General features: G+C 37.6%; 1 protein-coding gene across 1 annotated transcript in view; it reads right to left on the bottom strand.

The window, feature by feature from the left end:
• The window catches only part of LOC124595012, a 120,834-nt gene extending 107,581 nt beyond the window's left edge, over positions 1 to 13,253 (bottom strand). The window contains exon 1 of the mRNA XM_047133560.1: positions 13,057 to 13,253. The gene's annotated coding sequence lies outside the window, so the exon portion shown is untranslated. The remainder of the gene's footprint in view (positions 1 to 13,056) is intronic.
• Positions 13,254 to 13,873: the final 620 nt, after the last annotated feature.

Genomic DNA, 13,873 nt, shown 5'->3' with positions numbered 1-13,873 from the left:
TAAGTTGTCTCCTTTACTCCTAAATAATTAAAAATATTTATGTCATAGTGACATACTGTTTATTCCTTGAGAGAGCTATAGGTTCCATGGAATTGGCAATTTTTGGCAGTCGCAGTAGTTCTGATTTCTCCCCACACTGAGTATGTCGTCAGATAACTGGAAAGAGTATTCAGGGCTTGTTAACTGAGACAGTTAACAAGTTACTAGGGGATGTATATTTTCAGCCTCCTTTGTGTAGCATCCACTTGGATTGATACCAAAATCTTGGTGCATTCAAGTTCTTTTGAGATGTTAGTGTGTTAAGACCTAACCACACAGGATAAATTAAAGCCTATTGATAGGTGGTATATCAAACAGTCAATAGCTTTACAGAGACAAATGTAAGAGTGTTATTTGAAAATTTGGTTTTCCTTAAAGAAAAATACAAGTCTGAACTGCATGACATACACAGTCTGGATGAGACAGTAACCATTGTGCCAAAGGCACTAAACGTATGTCTTCAGACAGACAGCAGAGCAACTGGATATCTGCTGAAAGAGGTTCACTTGTGACAATGGTTGCAATAATTAGTGCCGTACCCACACCACTTACGTTTGCTAAGTTGCACTTTAAAGATATCATGCTGCACAGTGTCCCACTTCATTCTGGGGATGGAGCCATAGTCACAGGTTGGATGAACAGTGAATTATTTTTATCATTTTTACAGCACTTTGTCGAACATGAAAGGCCCACATATGATTCTGGACAATAATCAAAGTTAACACAAGAGTAGCAGCAGTATCATGTGCATAAGACAGTATTATTACTTTGCTTACTCTGCCATTTCACGCAAGTAAAAAACTTCATCCTCTTGATTTTGGCAATTTGCTTTTTTCCCAAGAAATTCCATAATAAGTATGTTGTTACCTTATGGCAAGCACAGAGGCATCAACCGTAACCTACAGTGGCAGTGGACTAGTTGGCAGAGCACTGCCCCTTATCTTCACCAACAGAAATGTATATGGCATTGAACCACTGAACACAAATATTTTTGGACCTTAAGACTATCAGCTAGTTTAATTTTAGTAATCTACATTTGCCAGCTGAATCAAACCAAATAACTGAATTGCTATCTACTTCCACTATTGATGTTTCCAACAATATCATAACTACAAATCTGAATATTCCTCAGGCTTCTGAAAATGTCAAGGTCAGTGACAAAAGAAATGAGGCAATATCTCCAGAAGATATTTGGCCTCATTCCAAAACCCCACTGCCACAAAGAAAACAAACTAAAACTAAATCAGTGATTCTGACACACTCCCACCAACAACAGTATTGAAGAAGAAGCAAGAGAAAAAGAAAATGAAAAAATCTGTTAGGCCTGTAGGAAAATCATCTAGGAATGAAAAGAAGAAAAATTTAAAGAGGAAGGTATTTGACGTGGAAGACGCTGAAGAGCCGGAAAGATTTGTTAGCTGTGATAACTCATCTTCAATTGTGAGTTTTTCATCAGATGAAAAAAGTGCAGTGTATTCATCAGGAAATTTTGCAATTGTGCAAGTCTATGGCAAAGATTCTACAACTTTCACAAATTTTAATGCTATGGTTTAGCAAATCTTAAACGATGAAGCTCACCTGTCATTTTACATATGTACAACTGGAACAATGAACACATGAAGGAAGTTTTGTACACGAAATTGCTGTTTTATTGGAATTACCCAATTCATTACAATTAAGAACAGCTCAGTATGCAAATATGCTGTCTTTTAATTGAGATTTGAGTAACTTTAGTTTGTATTAGCTCTTTATTAACCTTTTGTGGCTATCGCGATTCTATGATTCATTGCTTGTATCTGATTATTCTGTACTCCATTGGATGCAGTATTGGCTATTTTGATGTGTATTTTATTTCTGAACGTATTCCTATTAATGACAGTGGTTCAGTTAACCACACTGCATGGTTCAGTTAATCTCTTGAATCCAGTTAAGCACACCACTTGCAATTATGTTACATTTTGGTCTGTGATTTTATCAATATTTAGATTAGGCTCTTCACATTTTTTTAACATTCATCACATGCAACAAAGCAGTGGTGTGCTAAACATTTACTTATTGTGAAATATAAAAGTACCAAAAATCAAAAATCTAAAAACTGGCCCAGATATCCTAATCTCACCCTACGGGGCAGCCATTCTGTCTCACATACCTCCAAGTGTCACAGCAGCATAATAACTTACATGATACATAACTTTTGACCTTCATATTTTGACAACAGATTGTTGCTAGACCAAGAACAAATTTTTATTTGATGAATGGTACATGTAAATTGTTTTTCTGTGAGGTCTAAAAACTTAGCCATAATTCCATGGAAAAGTGTCTCAGCTGCAAAAGATTTGATATACAGGGCGAGTCGCATAAGACGTAACACCCCTATTATTGCAGGGGGTGATTGCACGTATCAACGAGTGGCATTTGGTGAATCATAGCCGACTATGGGGCACATACTTTGATACATGCACAATAATGACAACATTTATATTGACCGAGATAATGAGGCAAGTACATGTTTTTTCTTCATGGTCTCTGTCGGTCGCAGTCTTCTTCCTCCTCCTTTGTTTGCTGTTAAAGCTGCCTGTTCACACTAGTGTAGTAATCATTCTTGCAATGGCCTGGCGAGTAGGATACCGATGATCAGGATACATATCCCTGTATCGCTATACGGTTTTGACTGCATTCCTACGACATTTGCCATACAGAAGTAACATGTCTAACTTCTCCTGATTTGTGTACATATCTGGACGTAATGTTCCAGCAGCAACTACATCTGGATAGGAGAACCATGTCCTACTGGTTCAACGTCACATGATCTATTAGTTGTATGACGCGGCCTGCTTTCCAGGTCGCGCGAGGTGTGTTTACAGTCTGCAGCTGCTTCTGACCGCCTCGACCTTCAATCTACAATATTTCTCAGCGTCTTTTAAGCAAAGTTTGAATCACAATAGCAACATGCGTTACATCACTATACACGTCTTTTCCAGAGCGTTCGAATGATGGTAAAAAAGTATAGCATCCCATTTAAAAAACATGTACTTGCCTCATTATCTCGGTCAATATAAACGTTGTGATTATTGTGCATGTACCAATGTATGTGCCCATAGTCCGCTATGATTTGCCAAAAACCACATGCCAATACGTGCAATTGCCCCCGGAATAAAGGCGGTGTTACGTCTTACACAACTCACCCTGTATATTCTAATACAGTGTAATAATTGTGTAATATTATATCAAAGGTAGCCAAAATAATTATGAGAAGAACAAGAAAACTTGTATGTGAAGTCGTCTGTGCTGCAAGCATGTTATCTTAGGGTAACTCACAAGAAGCACTGGACTCGAACATCTGCCCAAGTGAATAGCATGCTGCTATAGGTATCAAGTGCATAAAATGCAAGATTTCATAATGAAATGGATAGACTGCTACTCACTGTATAGAGGGGATGTTGAGCCATAGTCATGCATAATAAAAAGACTGTGAAACATGTCAGCTTTCAGCCAAAAGGCCTTCTTCTAAAGTGCAGTAGAGTGGTTCAAATGGCTCTGAGCACTATGGGGACTTAACTTCTGAGGTCATCAGTCTCCTAGAACTTAGAACTACTTAAACCTAACTAACCTAAGGACATCACACACATCCATGCCTGAGGCAGGATTCGAACCTGCGACCGTAGCGGTTCCACACTGTAGAGCCTAGAGCCGCTCGGCCACCCTGGCCGGCAGTGCAGTAGACTGCACACACACACACACACACACACACACACACACACACACACACACACACAAACATCCAAGCTAACACAACTCACACACTTGCATGGATGTGTGTGTGTCCTATACTACACTTTATATATCTAATACACTACATATATTCTCTATATGGTGAATAGCAATCTCTCCTTTTCATAATACTGTCATAATTCCATCCTGGATTTCCCATTGTTTGAAAATGCAAGACTTTGTTCAGCTATGGCTGTGTTGCTGAAAGCGCAAAGCAGAAAATCTAGGTATGTGACAAATGGGGCATCCAGAAACTATGCATGAAAGTCAAGGAAAAATAGTGCTGAGGAGATCATATCAAAGATAATAAATGGAATTACAGGTCTAGAAACAACATATGGGATGCTGCTACAACAGAAAACAAAATGTTAACTTAATATATTAAATGAGTGTGTGAAATATGAAGTATACAGCAGCACACTGTCCACTATATTTCATGAAAACACTACTGTTGTTACTAAGCGATGCAATAAATGCTCCAAAACAGTAAAATGGGAATATCATGCAAACAGTACAACAAGAAGTATCATTTTCATGGCATTAAAATGGATCTTTCAGTGAAGGAGGGTTAAAAACACACAATGCCCTAGATATGGGTTGAGAGTAATTGTAAATGTACAATACAAATACCGTGCACACCAAAACTGTGTTCAATAAATATGAGTGCTGATCTCTGTGCTCCAGGCGATTGCGGAAGTGAGCTTGAAAGTGTAATTCTTAAAAATTGGAATAAGAACAACAGTTGGGAGAGGAGAACAGTAAAAGAGACTTGCAGTTAAGCTATTGTGCCGGAAACTATCAAAAATATTATGACTGCAAATTATTGCACTTCTCGCAGCAAGAATATGATATGCAAAGTAACAAACAATGAAGACAAAACAAACCATGTGTACATCAATAACAAAGATCACAAAAAAGAAAGCAAATTCTGAAATAGTTCTGTAAGACTGGACACCACCTCCATAAGATGCAATGTCAAAAGGGAAGTACAAGTATTCTGTGGCAGCCACAGTACAGGTGCCTCAATTATTCTTTGGAATAACATCGACTTAATGATTATTGCTACTGCAAAAGGTGATGTCAACTTTAAAAACTTTTTAGAAGACTTCAATAAGTGTAACACTGAACTCTGTAAAAATGACAGTGTTGTTGTTATTTCTGGTTCAAATGATATTTCCTGCAATTAATCATGTAACGTGCTCACTCAATTGGCAGTAAACCTGCAACAGATAAAAAACCCAAAACTAACAGCCACAAGCTTCCCAAGAACATACAATATTCTTCAAAAGTCGTTTGTAAACGTGGAGATGAGAATAGCTAATTCAAAGGTGTTCAATCTTTATAGGAAGGACAATAATGTCGGTGTGTAAGATATTAGCTGTTCTGACAAGAGACTTCTTCACTACTCACAGCTTGCACATGAATGGACTGGGTAAACAGAAATGTACTAATGATCTACTAAATTTGCTAAGCTCTAAATCAGAGGCAAACACTGTAGACACAAAAGCACTTCAATGGACACATCAGGGAAATGGCCCAAAAAGGCCCACACAATTTGTAAAAGGTCAATCAGCTAATTTAAAAGATAAAAACTCAGGTTTGAGATGTCAAAGAAAAGTCTCAAAATTGATCAAAATAATTGTGAAAGCAACATCACCAAACAGAGTGGCTGCTCAAACTTAAAAGAAAAAAAATCCTGGGAATTCCAGATACAGGCAGGAAGATAATGTCATAAGAAGCTCCCAAGAAATTAATGACGAGTGGGGTGGTAAGGGGGCTTGAGCATATCTCAGCTATAGCTTAAGTGCAGTTTTTAAACACTGACAATTTATATGGACAAATACTCAAATAATCTACACACTTTGAAATTTTAAGTATTTTGAAATCTTAAAAAAACCCAATAAAATTATAACTCAATAAAATTATACATGTTGTTGTTGTTGTAATCTTCAGTCCAGAGACTGGTTTGATGCAGCTCTCCATGCTACTCTATCCTGTGCAAGCTTCTTCATCTCCCAGTACCTACTGCAACCTACATCCTTCTGAATCTGCTTAGTGTATTCATCTCTTGGTCTCCCCCTACGATTTTTACCCTCCACGCTGCCCTCCAATACTAAACTGGTGATCCCTTGATGCCTCAGAACATGTCCTACCAACCGATCCCTTCTTCTGGTCAAGTTGTGCCACAAACTTCTCTTCTCCCCAATCCTATTCAATACTTCCTCATTAGTTATGTGATCTACCCATCTAATCTTCAGCATTCTTCTGTAGCACCACATTTCGAAAGCTTCTATTCTCTTCTTGTCCAAACTATTTACCGTCCATGTTTCACTTCCATACATGGCTACACTCCATACAAATACTTTCAGAAATGACTTCCTGACACTTAAATCTATACTCGATGTTAACAAATTTATCTTCTTCAGAAATGCTTTCCTTGCCATTGCCAGTCTACATTTTATATCCTCTCTACTTCGACCATCATCAGTTATTTTGCTCCCCAAATAGCAAAACTCCTTTACTACTTTAAGTGTCTCATTTCCTAATCTAATACCCTCAACATCACCCGACTTAATTCGACTACATTCCATTATCCTCGTTTTGTTTTTGTTGATGTTCATCTTATATCCTCCCTTCAAGACACCATCCATTCCGTTCAACTGCTCTTCCAAGTCCTTTGCTGTCTCGGACAGAATTACAATGTCATCGGCGAACCTCAAAAGTTTTTATTTCTTCTCCATGGATTTTAATACCTACTCCGAATTTTTCTTTTGTTTCCTTTACTGCTTTCTCAATATACAGATTGAATAACATCGGGGAGAGGCTACAACCCTGTCTTACTCCCTTCCCAACCACTGCTTCCCTTTCATGTCCCTCGACTCTTATAACTGCCATCTGGTTTCTGTACAAATTGTAAATAGCCTTTCGATCCCTGTATTTTACCCCTGCCACCTTTAGAATTTGAAAGAGAGTATTCCAGTCAACATTGTCAAAAGCTTTCTCTAAGTCTACAAATGCTAGAAACGTAGGCTTGCCTTTCCTTAATATTTCTTCTAAGATAAGTCGTAAGGTCAGTATTGCCTCATGTGTTCCAGTATTTCTACGGAATCCAAACTGATCTTCCCCAAGGGCGGCTTCTACTAGTTTTTCCATTCGTCTGTAAAGAATTCGTGTTAGTATTTTGCAGCTGTACTTACTAAACTGATTGTTCGGTAATTTTCACATCTGTCAACACCTGCTTTCTTTGGGATTGGAATTATTATATCCTTCTTGAAGTCTGAGGGTATTTCGCCTGTCTCATACATCTTGCTCACCAGATGGTAGAGTTTTGTCAGGACTGGCTCTCCCAAGGCCGTCAGTAGTTCCAATGGAATATTGTCTACTCCGGGGGCCTTGTTTCGACTCAGGTCTTTCAGTGCTCTGTAAAACTCTTCACGCAGTATTGTATCTCCCATTTCATCTTCATCTACATCCTCTTCCATTTCCATAATATTTTCCTCAAGTGCATCGCCCTTGTATAGACCCTCTATATACTCCTTCCACCTTTCTGCTTTCCCTTCTTTGCTTAGAACTGGGTTTCCATCAGAGCTCTTGATGTTCATACAAGTGGCTCTCTTTTCTCCAAAGGTCTCTTTAATTTTCCGGTAGGCAGTATCTATCTTACCCCTAGTGAGATACGCCTCTACATCCTTACATTTGTCCTCTAGCCATCCCTGCTTAGCCATTTTGCACTTCCTGTCGATTTCATTTTTGAGACGTTTGTATCCCTTTTTGCCTGCTTCATTTACTGCATTTTTATATTTTCTCCTTTCATCATTTAAATTCAATATTTCTTCAGTTACCCAAGGATTTCTACTAGCCCTCGTCTTTTTACCTACTTGATCCTCTGCTGCCTTCACTACTTCATCCCTCAAAGCTACCCATTCTTCTTCTACTGTATTTCTTTCCCCCATTCCTGTCAATTGTTCCCTTATGCTTTCAACCTCTGGTTCTTTCAGTTTATCCAGGTCCCATCTTCTTAAATTCACACATTTTTGCAGTTTCTTCAGTTTTAATCTACAGGTCATAACCAATAGATTGTGGTCAGTGTCCACATCTGCCCCTGGAAATGTCTTACAATTTAAAACCTGGTTCCTAAATCTCTGTCTTACCATTATACAATCTATCTGATACCTTTTAGTGTCTCCAGGGTTCTTCCATGTATACAACCTTCTATCATGATTCTTAAACCAAGTGTTAGCTATGATTAAGTTGTGCTCTGTGCAAAATTCTACCAGGCAGCTTCCTCTTTCATTTCTTAGCCCCAATCCATATTCACCTACTGCGTTTCCTTCTCTCCCTTTTCCTACACTCGAATTCCAGTCACCCATGACTATTAAATTTTCGTCTCCCTTCACTATCTGAATAATTTCTTTTATTTCATCATACATTTCTTCAATTTCTTCATCATCTGCAGAGCTAGTTGGCATATAAACTTATACTACTGTAGTAGGTGTGGGCTTCGTATCTATCTTGGCCCCAATAATGCGTTCACTATGCTGTTTGTAGTAGCTTACCCGCATTCCTATTTTCCTATTCATTATCAAACCTACTCCTGCATTACCCCTCTTTGACTTTGTGTTTATAACCCTGTAGTCACCTGACCAGAAGTCTTGTTCCTCCTGCCACCGAACTTCACTAATTCCCACTATATCTACCTTTAACCTATCCATTTCCCTTTTTAAATTTTCTAACCTACCTGCCCGATTAAGGGATCTGACATTCCACGCTCCGATCCATAGAACGCCAGTTTTCTTTCTCCTGATAACGACATCCTCTTGAGTAGACCCCGCCCGGAGATCCGAATGGGGGACTATTTTACCTCCGGAATATTTTACCCAAGAGGACGCCATCATCATTTAATCATACAGAAAAGCTGCATGCCCTCGGGAAAAATTACGGCCGTAGTTTCCCCTTGCTTTCAGCCGTTCGCAGTACCAGCACAGCAAGGCCGTTTTGGTTATTGTTACAAGGCCAGATCAGTCAATCATCCAGACTGTTGCCCTTGCAACTACTGAAAAGGCTGCTGCCCCTCTTCAGGAACCACACGTTTGTCTGGCCTCTCAACAGATACCCCTCCGTTGTGGTTGTACCTACGGTACGGCTATCTGTATCGCTGAGGCACGCAAGCCTCCCCACCAACGGCAAGGTCCATGGTTCATGGGGGGGGAACAACAAAATTATACATAAAACTCAGTAAAAACTCAATAAAATTAAATTCCAATGTTAGTTTAAAAACACAGGATTCCCTGAGATATTACAAAATTCCTTAAATTCTCTGAGATTTCCCTGATTTTTCCAGATAAAATGTAATTCCCTGAGAATACCAGGTTTTCCAGAAGAATCACCACCCTGCCAAAATGATACTACCAAACAAGAATGAGTTTAGTGATGTAATAATAATGCCCTTAGGAAATTCTAATGTTAATGGAAAAACCAGTACTCATAATCAAATAAATCACAGCAACAAAAGTATTTCTGTTTGCCACTAAAATATCCAACCAATCACAAACAAAGTTTCAGATGCAGAGATTTTGTTAAAAATAGAACTCTGATTTATTAGTGTTCTGGGCAGTACAGAGAACTGGCTAAATATTGACCAGAGTGTCTCCTTTCCGGTACCAAGTTAGAAGAAACAGTTATAAAAATGGAGGTGGCATAATTTTCATCAAACAAGGGTTAAAATATAGCTCTATTAATACTAAGTTCCAATATCTCAATGCAGAAAGGGACTTCGAGCTGGCACCCATTTTTGACTCAAGCCTGAATATGTACGAATAGGCTTCATCCAGAAAAGAAATCAGTAATGCTGTGTGAAGACTTCAACACTCATTTTCTTGCAATCAGCAAAAGAAAATAGCTATTGCTCAACCTTACAGATACTTTCAAATTACAACACTGCATACAATTCCAACAAAATCACAAAACTGTTGATAATGCCGTGGTTCAGATATTTGTTGATACACGTTGTACTGCAAAATGTAAAAATACAAGTCTTTTGATCACAAAGCTCAAGGTATTACTCTCTCAAACTACTTACTGCTCACCCAGAACTATATATAAAAAAACAGTACCTGCAAGAATATTCAATACACACAATACACAAACATTCCTGCTCTATTATCACAAAAAAGGTAGGAACAAGTTTTGCAAATAGATGACAACAACAAAAATTTTGAGAGGCTCGCTAGCATCTTCAGTGATTACTTTGAAATTGTTTTTCCTCTCAGAACATATGTAATAAGAGGCAAAATTGCAAATGCAAAGAGATGGATAACAACAGGTAGCCTATCAAAATCTCAAGTGCAAGGAAAAAGTTTGCTCAAATACAGAAAAAACTTTGCCTAACAGAACTCATATGCTCAGAAAACTATCACTATAGCTTCTTAATGAAATACTTGTCTTACCTGTTTTATGTCACCCATAATGAAAACTACATTGGCTCGGTAATCTCACCAAACATAAACTAACATGAAAATCAATGCTAAATGTTCTACATACACCCCAATGCATTTACTACAGGCAGGCATAGCAGAATGATGCTACTGCACAAAGCATCACAAGGTACACTGTTGCTTGCCCCTGCACTTATGTGCATATCACAATAATAATGATACTTTCTAAATCCATAAGGTGCAGCAGGTGTCAAGGAATAACTATTGTAAACATAAAATCTACCCATACTACAGACAGTTAGCTAGCTGGAACATACACAACATGCTATCTGTTTAGTAATTAAATACAGTGGATGGTCACACATTTCTGCAGTAAGAAAGAGTACGTGTTTTCGATTTATAAGTTCATAGGTCCCATGTGACATACACTAGCTTACACTTCATACTAATATGCTTTATTTTTGGTCACATAATATTTCAGCCTAAATCTGCAACGTGTTATGTGGTCAAAACACCACATTAGAATACTTTCTCCAATATGTATAAAGCCAAACCTGCCACCACTGTTCTTGAGCAAACATTTTGCATTCATTGCAATATTTATCAAAAATTGGGAAATAATGTCAGAAACAAAAGGAAAGTCAAATAAACATTTAAAGAAAAATTTTCTTATTATACCTTGCAAACTGAATACTACCCAACATAAAAAGGACACCAAACATCAAAGGTAAAACACCTCAAAAGGTGTTTAAAACTTATTTAATGGTACATTTCAAACAACTGTTGTAAAACTGCTCCTGGTCTTAGCTTCGGAAAAATCTGTTATTTTATTTGCAAAGTGTCTCAATCATTTCCACCAGGTTTTATAGTATACAGTGGTTAGCAAAAGGACAAAACATACTTGTACATAGATGAAATGTAACTGTCCTCTTCACTTATATGTAATTTAAGCCTAATAAGCATAATTTCATTCTTTGTTTAATTGGCTGTAAAATCAAATTTTATTCATGAATCCATTGTATGCCTACATTGCGAACATACAGAAAATCAGATTTCCAAATATGATGCTGATAGAGCTTTAAATTCTTATTTGACCTGTCCGCCACCCAGGTACACTGCAAAATCAAAATCACTAACCATATAATGGAATTTGTATGAAAATATGGTAATGTTAAAAGTTTGTTATTCTACCATATACTTTAGTCTAGGAATAGTTTCTAGCTCTTAACCACATAAAAAGTAATGTTCAGTATTGAATCACAACAGCATTAAATAACCATTCTGGGAAAAGATGGAACTTGTTAACTGTTTGAGTAATGTAATGTGCTACCCATCCCAAGTACTTTTTGGTTGGTTTGAAAATCCAAACACTGTTATGATCCTGAAAATTATTAACAGAATGTGCTGCTCTCAAGTAGATTTTCATTATTATTATTAATTAAAATACTGCTCCTTTTAGCATAATTTAATGAACTTCAATATCACATGTGCCTGAATCTATCAACACTATTGATAGATATGGCTAAAGTCGGCTTCTGACTTTTAAAAATGAACTATTCTAAAAATCACATGTCATGTATGTCTTTATCTCATTGGGCAGTTCCCCCTCCACATTCCTACAGACACTCCCTACTATCCCTCTACACTGTAGCAACAACAGGCGTAATGTGTGCTACAACACCACGTCGGATGCCTCGTAGGCGTCATTGTCGAAAGCTATTAGTAACTACAGCCCTTTGAGGTATAAAATTGGTTCATTTTCGGCCCTTGATGATAACTGTGGCACAACATTCAGCGAAAAATAAACAAGTGAATGATAAATCGCCACGTTCTCGAATGCGGTGGAGTATACGTGCGCTCTTCCTTTCACGGAATTCGTTTTCCTCAGTTGAAACGAGACGAAGTGCAGAAATTCAAATACTGTAATGATTTTGTGTCTTAAAAGTTGTGCTACACATTTCGTTCTGTGACATTAAATATTTATGGCATAGTTCCAGTTTTGCTTCTTGAAATCTAAAATCGGTATATGTCACAGGGTAAACTTAGGAGTATTATTTTCAGCTGGAATGGGTAAAACAAGGGTTTTATACGTTTATTCAACTTTTGCTTTGGTGTATGTGCAGTTGGACCTTCGCGTCTAAATGTATATCTGAAAAATGTACAATTTAAATTATTCTTTTTGTGTCTGAGTACTGTTCAACGTTTTGTTTATTCGTGTTCGCTAAGCTCCTGAACAATGCAAATAAAATTTTTTATAGACTATAATTATTCAATTCCCGAGACGAAAACGAGGAAGTATATAGAGCTGACACGGTTATGACACCCAACTAGCGAAATTGTTACTATAACAATAGTAAGTAAAATATCTCCTCAGAATTTGCAGACGGAGGGAACGTTTGTATAAATCATATGATCGAATTAATTACATTCATCGTTATTGTGGGTAAAGTCTATTGAACGCGAAATGCCTGTATGTACTAGCTCCCCGTAATGTTCTAGTGAAAGATCGTAACTCTATCCGCTGCAGTCGATTAATGCCGCATCGTTGATAATTACTGCGGTGTTGCTAATTCATTTAAAATATAAGCATCGCGATAATCAAAAATTACAATAGTAGAAATATTTGCAAAGAACATCCATTCTCAAATTAGTAGCAACGTTTCTTGCGAAGACTATCGACAAGTTCCGCTTTCGTAGTAATCGTGTTCAGATTTCTGTACCGTCCTATACGACGCGTCTGAAACATTCTTATTCTTATTATACTCCACACTGAAAATCGTAGTGGTAGTCAAATTCCTTATTAATAACGAACCTTCTTGCGGTAATTGATTTCCGGCTGTAGTCCGTTATTGCTTTTCAACAGAAGTAGGTTGAAAAAGCTTCAGTCTTATATATATTCGCTTTGAACTACTGAAATTAAAACAAGAGAACCAATTTTCCCGAAAAATTGCGTCACTTTTTCGGTTTGTGTCACATTATACTTCATAACGCACATTTGCCTCAGCTTTCCTATTAACAGCATTGCGAACATTATCACATTAAATGTTCCTAGCGCACAAACCATTGTATTATTTTTAGCAAAGAGAGAAGGTTAATAGTTTATAGATTTTAACAGCACACAGAGAAACTAACTGTGCTGTTCTGATAATCGGCTTGAAGATGCACTGAGCTTACTTACATCTGTTTCGTAAACATTCAATTGACAAAAATTTGTCGTGGAGTAGTTGGCAATAGAAAATGACGATAGGACATGTGACAACCGTTTCTGGTCTCCGGGAATTGCGTTTCAGCGTATGGAAAATTTGGAAAAAAAATGTTTGAGGCTTAGTGAATGGCTTGTGCAGATTTCAAGCGTAAATTTATAAGACTCGAGAGTATTCATATTTCATTAGAAATACTGCGGAAAAATTTCTTTATGTCGGATAGATCCGTTTGGACAACAGCACAAATTTTTATTGTACATGGAATGCAATGACAAAACAAGTGATTCCATTTTGCGGATCTCGTGACTGCAGGCAACTGGCAAAGTAATTGTTTGGGCAAGGACGCGCGACATTTGGTCACTAGCGGAAAAAAAAAAGTTTCATTGTCGTTGACTTTTTAAAGCGATATTGCTGTGGAAGTAGGTC

The sequence above is a fragment of the Schistocerca americana genome, chromosome 2 (genome assembly GCF_021461395.2).
Source record: "Schistocerca americana isolate TAMUIC-IGC-003095 chromosome 2, iqSchAmer2.1, whole genome shotgun sequence".
Lineage (NCBI taxonomy): Eukaryota > Metazoa > Arthropoda > Insecta > Orthoptera > Acrididae > Schistocerca > Schistocerca americana.
The sequence above is the reverse complement of the archived record's forward strand: the minus strand, read 5'-3'. Positions and strand labels throughout refer to the sequence as shown.